This window comes from Rhinolophus sinicus, chromosome 1 (assembly GCF_057876585.1).
Source record: "Rhinolophus sinicus isolate RSI-liver-muscle chromosome 1, RSI-T2T, whole genome shotgun sequence".
Lineage (NCBI taxonomy): Eukaryota > Metazoa > Chordata > Mammalia > Chiroptera > Rhinolophidae > Rhinolophus > Rhinolophus sinicus.
This window is the reverse complement of record NC_142501.1, coordinates 184,736,305-184,752,930: the sequence shown is the minus strand read 5'-3', so window position 1 is coordinate 184,752,930 and position 16,626 is coordinate 184,736,305. Positions and strand designations below refer to the sequence as shown.

The following is a 16,626-nucleotide window of genomic DNA, read 5'->3' as shown; positions in this document are numbered from 1 at the left end:
AGATGTTTTATGCAAATTGGAAAAAAAAGGCTGAGGTAGCAATACTTAAACCAGACAAAATAGACTTTAAAACAAAGGCTATAACAAGAGACGAAGAAGGACCCAGTAATCCCACTTCAGGGTATTTATCGAAAAAAAAACCCAAAACACTACTTTGAGGGGACAAATACATCTATATGTTCATGGCAGCATTGTTTACAATGGCCAAGATGTGGAGGCAGTCTCGGTATCTATGGATGAATGGATAAAGAAGAAGTGGTACATATATATAGTGGAATATTGCTCGGCCAGGGAGGGGAATGGGTTCTTGCCATCTGCAGCCACATGGATGGACCTGGAGTGTGTTGTGCTGAGAGAAGTATATCAGACAGAGAAAGATAGATGAAATGTTATTTAGCTTATATGTGTAATCTAAAGAACAAAATAAACAAAACAAAGTCCTAGATACAGAGAACATTTTGATAGTTGCCTGATCGGAGGGAGGTTGAGGGTGAGTGAAAAAGGAAAAGGGATTAAAAAGAACAAATTGGTTGTTACACAGTAGTCATGGGGATGTAGGGTACAGCATAAGGAATATTACAATAATATTATAATAACTACATACGGTGTCAAATGGGTACTAGATTTATCAGGGTGATAGATGGGAAACGGGTGGGGGCAAGGTGAAAAAGGTGACGGGATTAAGAAGTACAAATTGGTAGTTACAAAATAGTCACGGGATGTAAAGCACAGGGAATATAGTCAACAATATGGTAATAACTATGTATAGTGCCAGATGAGTACTAGACTAGTCAGGGGGATCACTTCTTAAATTATATAAATTTCTAACCAGTATGGTATAGACCTGAAATTAATACAAAATAATATTGAATGTCAAAAGATAATAATAATTAAAATGTAAAAAAAAATGAAATGCCACAAACAGAATTTGACATAATTAATAAATAGACACAATTTATACTTCTGTTATTTTAAGGAAACAAACAAAATTCAAAACTAAAAAGGGTAAAGATTAGTGATCATTCAAGTATAAAAAAGGAATACTTTATTTTCAAGAATGAGCCACTATACAGTTATTTTATGGAGAGATCCAAAGGCTTATTTGATTTTTAAAACTAAAAAACAAAAAAAATCAAGAAATTAAAGAATCATACACTTCTATTTTGAATCTCTCAGCTATTGCTATGATCGAAATGTCTTAGGAAAACAGAACAATTTAAGAATATTGCCATCTAGTGGTCCCCTTTAGACTTGGCCCCATAAAATTACTGCAACCTAAGCAGATTATTTCAAAATGTAAAGATCTTCACTCTTGGAAATTGGAGCTACAGATCAAGAGAGAGTTTTCTGAGGTAACTGAACAGTTTTTAAAATTAAGGAAAGAAAGGAGGCGGCTACTAAAGATGTAAGTGTACATACATGTGGGGACAGCAATGAATGAGGATAGACAGTAGAAAGAGAAAATGATAAATGCACAGGATCCTTTAGAGTGAAGAAAGAACATGAGGGCCGGCACAGTGGCTCAGGAGTTAGAGCTCCATGCTCCCAACCCCGAAGGCTGCCGGTTCGATTCCCACATGGGCCAGTGGGCTCTCAACCACAAGGTTGCTAGTTCGATTCCTCGAGTCCCACAAGGGATGGTGGGCTCTGCCCCCTGCAACTATGATTGAACACGGCACCTTGAGCTGAGCTGCCGCTGAGCTCCCGGATGGCTCAGTTGGTTGGAGCATGGGCTCTCAACCACAAGGTTGCCAGTTCAATTCCTCGACTCCTGAAAGGGATGGTGGGCTGTGCCCCCTGCACCAAGAAACCGCAACTGGACCTGGAGCTGAGCTGCACCCTCCACAACTAAGACTGAAAGGACAACAACTTGAAGCTGAATGGCACCCTCCACAACTAAGATTGAAAGGACAACAACTTGACTTGGAAAAAAGTCCTGGAAGTACACACTGTTCCCCCAATAAAGTCCTGTTCCCCTTCCCCAATAATAATAATAAAAAAATCTTTAAAAAAAGAGAAAGAAAGAACATGAGAAGAAGTTTGAATCTTTGAAGTGTTAGGAAAATAGTGCAATTGGTCATAGAAGTGTATTGGGTGGGAAATTAAAAAATAAAATATTGCACGTTTACAACTTTTGAAAGATTTTTGTTTTGGAAAATAAAAGCTACCATTTGTTGAGTGTTGAGTGAGTGCCAGATATTCCAAATGCTTTGCATGTAATACATATTTGACTTCTATAAGTACTCTGTTAGTTATCCCCATTTCAAAGTTGAGAAAATTGAGATATAAAAAGGTTACAGAGATGGTAAGTGGCAAAACTGTGATTTGTCTAAATCAAAAACGCTGGCTCCAATGTCTGTTCTCTTGGGCCGGCCAGTGGCTCAGGTGGTTGGAGCTCCAATGTGTGTTCTCTTAATCCATATGCTACACTTCCTTCTAAATTAAATACAGATCTTAGGTTGGAGTCAACATATAACATTAGATAGAAAGTTTACTCAATTATCCAAATAATTTTGACCAAATTTTATTATTTTTATTGTCTGGATCTGGTGTTTGCACTGACAAAGTTATCTAACAATTGCTCTGTTTTCCCTCTGACATCTGTACAATGTTCTTGATAAACTCTAGTACACAAACCCGTTTTTCATATAAAAATATTACAATAATCTGCTTTCATTTATAGAGTGTGTATATCAATTTCTTCATTAGTAGTAATGGTAAGTTTCTTCTCTTAAACTCTTGGTCCTCTTTCTGATCACCAGCACAACTATGGTAACTATTATGGGTTGAATTGTGTCCCACCTCCCCATTCATTTATTGCAGTCCTACCCCCCAGTACCTGAAATGTGATTGTATTTGGAGATAAGGTCTTTAAAGAGGTAATTAAGTTAATATGAAGCCATTACGGAGGGCCCTAATCTAATATGACTCATGCCCTTATAAGAAGAAAAAATTTGGACAGAGACAGTTACAGAGAGAAGACTGTGTGAAGACACAGGGGAAAGATAGCCATCTTCAAGCCTCCAAGAGAGGCCTCAATAGAAACCATCCCTGCTGACACCCTCATCTCATACGTTTACCTTCCAGAACTGTGGGAAAACAAATTTGTTAAGTTTCCTAGTCTGTAGTACTTTGCTATGACAGTGCTAGCAAACTAATACAGTCACTGTATCAATCGGGGTGTTAGTTTACAAAAACAACAAGAACAAAATCAAAAAACGAAAGAACCCCACTCTTGCTAGTTTAAGCAGAAAAAAAGACATTTCTTAAGGAATATTAAATAGCTCAGAGAATCTTTGGAGGAGTAAAGAGCCAGGTTTGGAGGCCATGTTGGAACCAATACCCAAACTACGTTGTGAGATTGACCCAGTAACTGCTCCAGTGAAACCAGACACTGCAGTGCCCACTCCTTACGGGGGACATGAGATGCCAGGACTTCTATCTTCTGAACATGGAAGATAAAATTTCAGCTGCTTCCTTTGCAATAAGTAAGTGCAATAAAGTAAAATGGATTTTCTGCAGCTCCTGCCTTGTCAGGTAACTCATTTCTGGTTTGCCATCTCACATGGGTGGGTGATTGGGGGAACCTAGCTAGGTGCCATGCCTGCAGCTGAGTTGTGCGTGAGTATGGGAGAGTGCATTTTCTGGCTTCTGCCAGGGAAGGTCGATCAAAAGGTAAGAAATTGCCTAGACAGGGAAAGGGTACTCAAAGGGCAGTGGTAAGCCAGAAGAGTCCGAGAAAGAGAGTCAACTTTAAAACCTCAGCAGAATGATTCCTTGATGAGCTGCTCTGATGGTACATTTCTCTGAGACCACTTGTCATTCCCACAGTCCTTAAGCTTTTCTTGAATCTACTTTTATTTTCATTGGATAAAACTCTCCCTTGTCTAGAATTCAAATGACTATCAAGAACAAGTACTTGGACTCCTCACTCCACCTTATTGCTGTACCTTTGTAAGAAAGAAATGAAGCAGCTGGATAGGAAGATGCTGCTTGCCAAGTATTCGTTCCTTCTTATGCTGGAAAAAGAACTCCCAAGTTTCCTCAGTGAATCATCCCTGCCCCCGTCTCTCCTGCCCAAGTTCCAGAAGACTTCTGGCTCCACTGGGCCAAGCAGAACACACGCACACCGTGCCTTCTCCCCAGCCCTGTTCTAGAGGAGGTAGGCACACTGTCCGGAACACACTAGTGAGACTCTGCCCAGGGTACTTCCTAGCACCACAGACTTGCCTCTCTCGGGCTCCTCTCTTTCCGCTGTGGTTGCTTGGCTAGGACGTCAGCCTGGAGCTGCCGCTGCCCAAAGTGATCTTCCTTGGTTAGAACTTTCCTGAGAGAAAAGCAGAGCCAAGAGATAGTTAGACACAAAATCGTCATATCCCTTGAGCATCTGGGACCAGCTACGCTTGAAGCTGCTGCATCTGGGCTTCTCAGTTACCTATGCCAAGAAAATCACTTGCAGCTTAAATCCATTTAAATGATTTCAGTCACTTACAGACTCTTGACTAATTTTATTGTTTAAATAAAATAAGTATAAATTTCCCCCCTAATAATTCTGCTTTAACAAACATTTATAGTACCTCTAACTTGATGGCCAAATGAAAAAAACTTGGCCTTGTGTTTATACAAGTGTGTATATACCTGCCCTCCTCCCCAAATACACACACTAAGGAAAAATGGAATAAATATATCAAAGATTTGATTCATGTTGGTTTTTTCTCTTTAGATAAAAACAACTTTTTTAAGGATTTGGTGAGCGATACAACATACTTGGATATATTTATTTGTATTTTTTGCTGTATGCAGGCTTACTTCTGAATATAACCGAGAATTATTCTGCTGTTTCCTGTGTCCGAGTGCTTGGAGGTCAGCATAGGGTTAAATGCATTTATTTTGTTCTTTTTAACATGTGTGACTTCACTCTCCTCAAGTTTGACCTTTTAATCTCTTTCATACATCTGACTGTTCCAGTTAAATGCTGGGGTGTAAACACATATTTAATAGAGGAGTATTGTAATTTCAGGCTGACATGCAGCTCTCTGTCTCCCATAAGAATTTATAAGCTCTATCAAGTAACAATGGTACTCTACTTTATTGTGTTTCATGTTTTAGCTTGCAGTGCCTAATTTTAACTTCTTTCTCTTCTAATCATAAATTACATCTTAGTATACCAATCCCAAGAGAAACTGTTTTATCAAAGGAAACAGATCACTATCACAAATTTAAATCTACTTTGGAGGAAATATTGCATGAAAGATACTTGACTATATCAAGCATCTAGTTCTTGAGTGGTGTTTTTGCATAAATTACAACCTGACTGAGACATAAATGAATGCCCTGTGGACACTGTAGGCATCACAGTGTCTCCATCTGTTCACACTGCTGTATGTAGCAAAACACCACAGACCAGCGGCTTATAAACAACACATTGATTTCTCTCAGTTCTGGAGGCTGGGAAGTGTAAGATCAGGGCGCCAGCATAGTCACCTGCTGAGGGCCATCTTTCTGGTTCATAGATGCCACTTTCTCCCTATACCAACCCCCCCACCTGCATGGTAGGGTCTCTTTATGAGGCACTAATCCCATACATGGGGGTTCCACCCTCATGACTTAGTCACCTTCCTGTTAGGCACAGCCGGAGGAATTAATCACAGGAGACCAAAATTGGTCTATTAGAATTTATTTGGCGTGTTTAAGCTGTGTGTGTGGGGGTGTTCAGGCTAGAAAAGACCATAACCACCTGGAGAAAAAAGGGGTATAGAGTTTTACAGGAGGGAGTAAAGGAGGTTGTTCCCCCTTCAATGCTTCAGGGGGTTTTTGTTGCATTGTCTCTAGCAGCAAAGGGTTTCGGGCCATGACCAAGCCCTCTGGCTCCATACCCAGGTGGTCCCAAGGCCTCTGTCCAGGACTGCTGATCACAATCCCCTAGGAGACGAAGTACAAAGCAAGACAGGATAAGATGGTTTCTATATTCCAGGCGGCTTCGCCAGGACTAAGGCAAACACAAGCTGTCAGGTACAAGGCACTAAGCAAGACAAGATGGCTTTTAAGATAAGACGGTTCCTGTCCTGGCCTAAATATGGCCTAACACTTTCAAAGACCTCATCTCCAAAAACCATCAACTTTAGGGGTTAGGGTTATGACACACTGGTTTGAAGAGTAGAAGCTTTGTCTCTGATGTTCCACAATTCCTTCCTTTCTTCTCGTTCTTCCATTAACAACATTAACTTTGTGTTTTATTGGACATAACGTCATTTAATGTGTCTTTTCAGATAATCTTGAAATGTGTTCCCATAATTCCAAAATAAATACTTCCTCTTATATATTTAAGTTCTTATTTTACAACTCTGTTTTAATGAATTGTATTTACTAAAATATCTACATGTAGTAATTTCCAAGTGAGTATCTGGAAGTCATATCCAATAAAGTTAACCAACAATACAGCTTTTAACTAAGGATTCTGTGCATCTTATGCCTGCTACATTGCTCCACCTAGAAGGGGGGGGGGGGAATCTAAAAATGGGGAAGATTTCTCACTATTACAACATAGTAATGCAACATCTGGGCTGTTGACTGGCTATTTTGAAATGAACCCATGGGTTTCTCAGAACCCTACCCCACAAAACCTCGGACCAGTGTGACCTGCTTAGTACTCTGGACATCCAAGGAGAAAAGGATAAGGGTGAGGGGAAGGCTGGGCAGAAGGGAAGTGGAAAGGAAGGGGAGAGAAAGAGAACTGTGTTTAACTGGCACATTTTACCTTCTTGTAGGGTAAATAATTAGTATCCCTGAGCTTGTAAATAGCAGGATAATGTTCCCTGACTGAAATAGGAACTTGTTTTTATGTTAGGAATTTATAATTTCCCGATTGCTATTGATATTTATTGCAGGTAGAAGGAGCAGATGTGCTTTTAAATTAGATTTTCCTGTTATAAACAAATGGATGTCTCGAGTGCAGTCCAATTTTTTCTTAGTTCCTCATTGTATGAAAGTATTTTAATTGGGTTTACTGAAAGACATATGCACAATTGGCTTCTCTGTGATTAAATATTTCATAATGTTTATTTTTAATTTTTCACTGATAAAGTGGTTATTTTCAAAAATAAATGAAGGCAAATGATTGTAGTAAACTGAAATTATTTAAGTATTTATAAATAAATATCTAATGTATTTCCTTGTGGACTAAAAAGGGGTTCTACAGAAAGTCAGCTCACAGGGTGATCTGATCATAAATTCCTAACTGGGCAGGTCATGGTGGGTAGTCACTCCCAAGCATATAATTTATTTAATAAAAGGTTATCTTTGCCTTAAGCAACCTCTGTCATTGTTTCTGTGCATCTAGGTTAACTTACCTTTGAAATGCCTCTTTTCAGAAGTGTAACCACCCTGAAGAAAGCACATAGTCTTGTTATCTATCCTGTAATCTAATCCCACCTTGCTTTCTCCCACCTTCATGCAATCTTCCTTATGTTCCCTGCTTAGTTCCCAATGCATAGGAGAAACTGCAAACTGCCATTGTGAGAAGCATCTTCCTCAGTCTGTTGAGATCTTGTTTCCAGGTACATTGTCAGTTTAACTCAAATATAATCTTATAAAAACTCTTTACAGGTTTAGACATTTCTCACGTCGACATCCTCTAAAATAGGTCATTTCTGAGACAGACACATGCATTTATAAGTATAATTTAGGCACCATGTATGAAGTTTATGTAATAACTTCTCCAAAACAGTTCATATATTTTTTTGTTTACACATTGCTACTTAACAAACTGCTTGAAAACTTAGTGGCTTAAAACAACAATCATTTCATTATGCCTCCCAATTCTGTGGATTGGGATGCAGCCATGGCTTGTTTATGCCACTATCAGGCCCAGGATATCCAGGATGGCTTCTTCATTCACATGTCTGCCACTTCAGCTAGGATGGATTGAATAACAATGTCTGGCTGAAACAGTACTACTGGGGTCAGATATTTGGGGCTTTGGCTCTTCCTGTGGGCTCTTCCTTGTCTTTTCCATGTAGTATCAGAGCCTCTCTGTGTCGATGTGGCTTCTCCATGTAATTCTTTTGGCAAGGTAGCCAGACTTAAGTTGTCAGGCTTAAGCCTGAAACTGACGTCCCTTCTGCCACATTCTGTTGGCTCAAGTATGTCCCAGGGTCAGCCAGGATTCAGTGTGGGGAGGACTACACAAAGGTGTGAACACCAGGAGGGGTGGTCCATCAGGGGGTGGGGTGACTGGGGGAGACTAACCACCACAGTGCATATGCCCCTTGACATCATTTCCTAGATCAAGAATAAAATCCAGTTTCTCAGGATGCATCTTTTGTATAATCTGAGGCTTAAGAAATGCTTTTCAGAAAAAGAGCACCTGGTTTAATAAATGTGGGATTGCAGTAAAAAAGCCTATTTACTTTGTTTAACTTGGCATTTCCCAAATATTTAAGTGCATAGACCTGTGCCTGGCACTTCCTTTTTATAAGTATTTGTTGAATAAGACTTATCACAGGACGCTTTTCCACAAAACACCACTGACATTAAAAAAAAGTGATGTTTCCAATGGAAGGAACTTTGGGAAAAACAGGTCTATTATGTAAGAGAGGGGTATGCCATCTGAGTTTCTTCCTGACCTACAACTCCCATTGAGTGCTCCCTAATGAATTAATTGTTGTACCTTAGACTACCTGACCCTATCTCTTGGTCACAGGTGACTAGACACCAGATGGGCACCTGACCCAAAGGCAGCTATCTACAGGCTGGCCAGCAACTTAAACGATATCCTGACATGAGAGCTTTTACTAACAGGTAGCCTAAATTGTATTGTGATAGGCAGACCAAATTAGATCCTGTCACCTGGTTTGTTTGAATGTCACAAAACCAGTCAGTTAGGTGGTAGGGGTAGAAGCAGTAGAAGCAGAAACAGAGAATAAGTGAGTTTCCATTACCTGGAGCCCTAGGTGCTATTTCTTCATTATCATGGTGTGTGGCTGCTGAAAACACTTTCTTTTTCCCTTTCTTCCCTCATCTTTAGAATAAAACCCCATTAACGGAGGTAGCCTATGCATGTCTCTATTTCTTACTATGTGAAGAGTCTAATTAATACATAATGTCAGGAAAAGAGGCCTATGAGCTCTTATTCAGATTGAGAAAAGACTCTATTCAATTGTCCAGTCAGGGGAGAAGTGCCCCTATGACATGCCCTTTCACAAGCATACAAACTCAGTGGGAATTCCTCCTAGGTGCCCAAACAACAGGTAGGACAGGGTAGAGTAGGCTGACCAACTGCTCAAGCAGTTTTTTCAACTGTTGTAGGAAACTCTTTAGTCAACAGCTGCAGAAGAAACTGGCCATCAGCGAGAATTTTTCTTTCAAGGATCCCAGAAATTTATGCTGGAAGTTCTAGTCCGGAGCATGTTATTTTCCCCCCTTGACTACCAGAAAGGAATAATGAGGAAGTTAGTTACGGAAGGAAGGTGATAGGTGGAAGGAGAGAGCACATGGACAGCAGTGAAGCTGAAATTGTTGTGTCACATTTTGCTAATTACTACAGCAGAGCTGTTCTAGGCAATAATGGAAAACCAGGAGAAAGGTCTGCAGGCCACTAGTCTAAGTGAATGGGGGAGTCAAAGACGGAGTCACTCCCTAGGGTATTTATTAGGAGATGATGCTGAGGAGGGGGGAACAGCATCCAGAAAATTCAGTTTAAGTCCACAGAAATGCCAGGTCTAGAAAGTCAGTGAGAACAGACAGACTATTAACATCCAAACACTATACACTTATCAGAAGATTGATAAAGAGGAGGAAGAGGGAGGAAAGGAGGAAGATATGACCCATAATGAAAAAAAATGATTCAATATAAAGAGATGTAAACACAGATAATAGAATTATTAGATAAAATTATTAAAAGTTATTTTACATGTATTTAAACAGGTAGGGCAAAGATTGCTCATGTTAAGTGGAGGCATGGAAGATATAGACCCACAATGAACTTCTAGAGATGAAAAATAAAATGTGTGAGATGAAATATATAGAGAATCTTTAAAATTCATTAATAAGACAACAAATAACTCAGTTAGAAAATGGACAAAAGATCTGATCAGACTCTCAACCAAAGAAGATACGTATACAACTAGCAAAAAGGCACATGACAAGATGTTTAACATCATTGGTCATTAGGGAAGGACAAATTAAAACCACAGTGAGGTACCATTGCACACTACTATAATGACTAAAATTAAAAAGACCAATTATATCAAATGTTGGCAAAGGAAATAGAACAACTACAATTCTCATACACTGCTGGCAGGAATATAAAATTGTACATCCACTTTGGAAAATGGTTTTTGGCAGTTTTTCAAAAAATTAAACATATGCCTACCATATGGCCCAGCCATTCCGCTCCTAGTTATTTACCCTGAGGAAAGTAAAGCATTTGTCCACACAAAAACTGTGTATAAATGTTCATGGCAACTTTATTTGCAATAGCCCCAAACTGAAATTACCCAAATATCCTTCAACAGATGATGTCCCTATGCCAAGTGTTCAGCTAAGCTACATGCTATTGCTGCCTCAGCATCCATTCTGTTTGGCCAAATAGCCTTAATCTGACACTAGTCCCTTCATGCAAGTACATAGCCTAGATAACAGGCTGCAGAGTAACAAGCAAATAAAAGTTCCCAATATGACTTCCCCAGCAGCCTTTGTGATCAACAGTCCTGCCTCCCAGGACTCTCCCTTTGCATGCCCTTTAGATAAGACCCCCATGAAGTTTATCAAACACCTGTTCTTTTTGGTTTGAACTGACCAATCTGGACTTAGCCCGGGAAACCCAAAGCAGTCCACCCGTTGACCCTTATTAATAAAGGCATGTGCCCCGCATCTTCTCTCTCTGTCTGCACTCTACCTTGACCTCCCATATGGCCCCTTGAGATGTGCTGTGTCTCTCCTCCAGGACCTGTGGCTAATAAACTTCTTTATTTCAATTTCTCTTGTGGTCTGTTGTTGAATCGCAACTCATTATCCAACACCCTGTGCTCCACTTAACAAATCTTAATTTAACAAAATCATAATGCCATACAGTGGAACACTTGTCATCAATAAAGTGGAATGAACTCTTGATATACAAAACAACATGGATGAATCTCATCATAATTATGTTGAAAGAATCTAGGGAAAAAATAACATATGCTGTGTTTGGTGCTGCTTCCCATTAGTTATGACTTAGCTACTGTAGGGACAATAAAGTCAGTCAGGCTTCCCCCAGCCAGCTGGTGACCCTGACCTGGCGGGTCCACCAGTCCAATAAGATGGAATGTCACGCAAGCACCGTCCATCCTGAAGATATTTGTGGATACACTATGTAAGCACCTTGGCTGTGTGTCTCTTTATGGTACAAAGGGGTCCAGCCATTTTAGGAGACACAGTAGAGACCATCGGCTGTATTGTACGGGGCTGTTCAGAAATGGGCCTGTGGGGGCAGTGACCAAGGGCTGCTGAGAAATAGGCTGCTGAGTTATGAGGCTGCTGCTGGCTGCAGGTTGTAACCTAAAAATGTCCAGCTGTGTACAGTGAGAAACTCTGGCTGTGTCCAGAAAGCCTGTAAATAAAATATGTCTGCTCTGACTTCGGCTCCACGCATATTCTTCCAGCTCCCAGAGTTGCAGACACCTTACACCCGGGACCACCACCCACTCGGACATCGACATGACAGCTACTTTAACATACAGAATTTTTTTAAAAATTTTTTATTGGGGAACAGTGTGTTTTTCCAGGGCCCATCAGCTCCAAGTTGTTGTCCTTCAATCTAATTGTGGAGGGCGCAGCTCAGCTCCAAGTCTATTTATTGGCCATTTTCAATCTTTGTTGCAGGGGGCGCAGCCCACCATCCCATGTGGGACTTGAACCAGTGAACTTGTTGTTGAGAGCTCCCGCTCTAACCAACTGAGCCACCCAGCCATCCCTAGAAAATTTTAACACAATGTTTTACATATGGTAAGGTGCTTAAAGATAATTTGTGGTTTTGATTATTATTCAGGTATAAATGACACCTAAATCAAGAACCTGGAATAATTTTAGAACTGAAAGAATCCTTTGAGATATATATATCCAACCAAGCCCCACCTCCAGAAGTTACATTGCTTAAAACCTGAGGTCACATAGTTAGAAAACGTAGAATTTTAGCAAGTTATTTCCATTCATTGTGAAGAAGATCTCCTTTGAATTATAGACAAGCTCTCCTTTGAATTATTTAAAAATGTAACAATTTTTAGTAACTGGTCTTATAAAATTCATTATGTGGGGGCTTTTTTCTAGGGGAAAAATGACAATAACCACAAGGAAATGCTTCAGATGAAATTTGGTAAGTAATGTTTGAAGGATTCTTTCAGCCCTATTTCTCTTATCTTGTTCTTGATTCAATGAAATCCCCTAGATGGAGAAGCTATGCCTTTATGTAACTTCATATGTCTTTTGCACATATGCAAAATGTGGAGAAATGGAACTGCCTTGAATATAGGATTTATTTTCACTGCAGACTGACTTCTGGAAAGTCCCAGGGATTTGAAGTGAGTAGGAGGAAGTGAAGTAATTTCTTCCATCAAATACCTCTGCCTGCTTCCAAGTCATCCCAACAGTTTCTCAGCTGGTGGGAATTTAACAACAGGGAATGTGGAGGGTAAATGAGATCCGAGTGACCATTTACCTCTGGCTTGTGAAGCATCTTTTTGATTCTGAACTTCTGAGAGAGATGCTCCAAAATTACCTAGGTAAGTAACTTATAATATTATCAAGCTTTTTAACTTAACTATTACTATCTTACTGAGAATACCTGTGTACCTGAAATAATAAAATACTTTGATCTGGGTTTCCTAATTTTTATAGCTCCTCAGGTTAGCTTAAACTACTTAATTTGCTCTTTTCAGTTTTGATGAATTTTGGAATATACAGGTAAACTATGAGGGAAGAGTATCTCAGTGCCTAAGCTTACTTAGTTATAAATACCTAGGAATGCCCATTTGTTATTTAGAGCAGTATCTCTCAGAGTATGGTCCTCTCTCGTCAATGGCCTTGCCTCTTATTTAAATGAGAGAAAATAAAAGCCCTCAGTGGAAATTTCCTGATCCTCACACCACCTATACAGATGTTTTGGCATCTGTACCCATGCTCTTTTACTTTCTTTTGCAAGAATTACCTACTTCCCATCAAAGTCCCATCTTCACTTGTGCTCTGGATTCCAACCCTCCAGACTTCCATTCATCTATTACTGTCTTGCTCCCTGGTGGATCATTCTCACCAACATATGATTTGCTTGAGCTTCTCCTTTCTTTTTAAAATATCCTATCTTCAGGTCCTCTTCCCATTTTGAAATAGGATTGTTTGTTTCTTGTTGTTGAGTTATATGAGTTCTTTATATATTTTGGATATTAGCCCCTTATTGGAGATGTTGTTTGCAATTGTCTTATTCCATTTGGTTGGTTGCCTGTTTGTTTTGTTGATGCTTTCTTTTGCTTTTTAGTTTGACATAGTCCCATTCATTTATTTTTGCTTTTATTTTCCTTGCCTTTGAGGTCAAATTTATAAAATCCTAAAACCAAGGTCCATAAGTTCAGTACCTATGTTTTCTTCTATGTATTTTATTGTTTCACGTCTTGTATTTCTGTGTTTGATCCATTTTGAGTTAATATTTTTGTATGGTGACAAATAGCATTCTAGTTTCATTCTTTTGCATGTGGCTTTCCAATTTTCCCAGCACCATTTATTGATAAGGATTTCTTTTCTCCATTGCATACTTTTGGCGCTTTTGTAAAAAATTATTTGCATGTATGTATTTCTGGGTTCTCAATTCTATTCCATTGGTCCTTGTGTCTGTTTTTCTGCCAATACCATGCTGTTTTGATTATTGTTGCTTTGTAGTATAATTCAAAGTCAGAGAGTGTTATACTGCCAGCCTTGTTCTTTTTTCTCAGGGTTGCTTTGTCTATTTGGGGTCTTTTGTGGTTACATCCAAATCTGATGATTTTTTTTTTGTTATATATCTTTAAAAAATGCAAAATCAAAATCAAAACCACAATAAGATACCACCTCACACCTGTTTGAATAACTATAATCGATAAGACAAGTAATAACAAGTGTTGGATAGGTTGTAGGGAAAAGGAACTCTCATACACTGCTGGGGGAATGAAAATTGGTACAGCTACTATGGAAAGCAGGTTCCTCAAAAAATTAAGAATAGAATTACCATATGACCCAGCAATCCCTCTTCTGGGTATCATCCCGCTCAAATTAAAACATTTATTCATAAAGATACATATACTCCTATGTTCATTGTAGCATTTTCAAGGTAGCCAAGACATGGAAGCAACTGAAGTGTCCTTCAGTAAGATGTTTGGATAAAGAAGAGGTGGTACAATGGAATATTACTTGGCCATAAGAAAAGATGAACTACTACCATTTGCAACAACATGGATCTTGATAATATCATGCTAAGCAAAATAAGTCAGACAGAAAAAGCTGAGAACTGTATGATTTCACTCATATGTGGGATATAAAACTGAAAGCAACAAATAAACAAGACAAACAAACAAAAAAACCACATAGATACAGACAAGCAGCATAGTGGTTAGAAGGAAAGTGGGGAAAAAAGGAGTTAGAGAAGAGTAAAGTGGGTCAAATATATGGTGATAGAAAATCTGACTTTGGGTGGTGAACACGCAATGAAATATACAGATGATGTATTACAGATTGTACACTTCAAACCTACATAATTTTATTAACCAATGTCACCCCAATAAAATTAATTTTAAAAAAGGGAAGTAAAAAAAAAAAATATATCGCATGTTGATTCTGTATTTTCCTGCAGCTATGTCTCATTTCTCTGCTCCATTTTGAAGCCAAACATCTTAAGGGTTGTTCTCACATGCACACCTCATTTGACCTCTAATTCATTCTTTTAAAAAAGGTTTTCACTTGTGTGTGCCGAAATTATACATCTGAATAGCTTAGATTCAAAGAATTCTACAAGGAATTTTAAGACAAAGAGCGAAGCCCTGGTCATCTTCCTCTTTTGCCCCAATTTTCCTTTCCTAGAGGCAACCATTCTTAAATCTTCTAGTAGCTAATTTGTTTGGTATATATCTTCATATCTTAAAATAAAGGGCATAATGCTATTTTTGGTCTTTATGTTCTTGGCAATATCTATTGGTTTCTTACTATGGAAAAATGAGAATTTATCTCTCTTCTCCTAACACCATTACACACACACACACACACACACACACACACACACACACATTTTTCATACCTTCAACCTTTCCATCTAGCCATACTGCAATTCTGTTAAGGTTTATATTCATAGTTTACATTATTACGACTAAGTATGTGTGATCTAGAGCTGAGCCATACGGTAAAACTATTATCATCCTTGATTTTCAGCAGGATATTTTTCCTCTGGAAGAAGTGTCTCTCTCTCTGTCTCTCTGTCTCTCTGTCTCTCTCCCTCTCTCCTTTGTGTGTTGTTTTCTTCATGGAATTCTTGTTTTTTCTTTCCTTATAAAGAAGTACTCTTTTACATAAAAAGAAAGAGTCAGAAATTCACCAATGCTTTTTTGTTTTAAAAAAGAATACTTCATAAATACTTCTAGTGCCCCACCATATCCCCTCAACTCTTAATATTGTGGAGTATGCCATTCTGACTTCCACTTGTGAATATACCTCCATCATTTTCTTTGGGCCCAGTGTCCTCTCTACCTGTGTGCATTGCAATCCAAAGTACCAGGAAATGAACACCTCTGGGATTAGTCCTTAAATAATGATTGAAGGAAGTTGTATAAATACCTCAGCTCTGTCCTTTCAGGTAATATACCCTGAAGCACATGTTCGACACTGTTTCTCAGAGTTTCCTGGTAGGATTAAGCTCAATGCCCACAATGGCTTCTTGATAACACACTCTTTATTAGCTTCCTTCTTGGTCCTGTATTGCTTTCACACTCCACTAATGGTGCTTCTTGGGATCACCTCCTAAATAAATGATTTGTGCTCAAATCCTTCTTTCTAACCCTGCCTCGGGAACAACCCAAAGTAAGACAATTCGTGCTGAATGTTTCTTATTATATCACATTATAAGATACGTGATATCTGGTGTCCTAGTTTTAGAGATGTCAGATTGATCAGTGGATGCAGCTGGTATCTGCCTGATTCCTCCATTATAAAATTCCCTTTTCTACCTGTATTAGTGAAGGTTCTCAAGAGAAATAGAACCAATAGGATAGATAGAGATTTATTATAAGGAATTGACTCACGTGATCATGGAGGTTGAGAAGTCCCAAGATCTACAGTCAGCAAGATGGAGACCCAGGAGAGCTGTTCCATTCGGAGTCCAAGGCTTGAGAACCAGGAGAGCTTATGGTGGAAGTTCCAGTCTAAAAGTCAACAGGCTTAAGACCGAAGAGCCAATGTTTCAGTTGAGTCTGAAGGCAAGAAAAGACCAATGTCTCAGTTTAAGGCAATAAGGCAGGAGTCGTTTTCTCTTACTTACAAAAGAGTCTCCTTTTTGTTCTGCTCAGATCTTCAACTGATTGGATGAGGACCACCCACGTTAGGAAGGGCAATCTGCTTTACTCAGTCTATTAATTCAAA

General features: G+C 39.1%; 1 protein-coding gene across 4 annotated transcripts in view; it reads right to left on the bottom strand.

Annotated features, from left to right (window-relative positions):
- The window catches only part of SGMS2 (sphingomyelin synthase 2), a 154,833-nt gene that overhangs the window by 131,276 nt on the left and 6,931 nt on the right, over nucleotides 1–16,626 (bottom strand). For all 4 annotated transcript variants that reach the window (XM_074322676.2, XM_088792364.1, XM_074322680.2 and 1 more), the window contains exon 2: nucleotides 16,290–16,457. The gene's annotated coding sequence lies outside the window, so the exon portion shown is untranslated. The remainder of the gene's footprint in view (nucleotides 1–16,289; nucleotides 16,458–16,626) is intronic.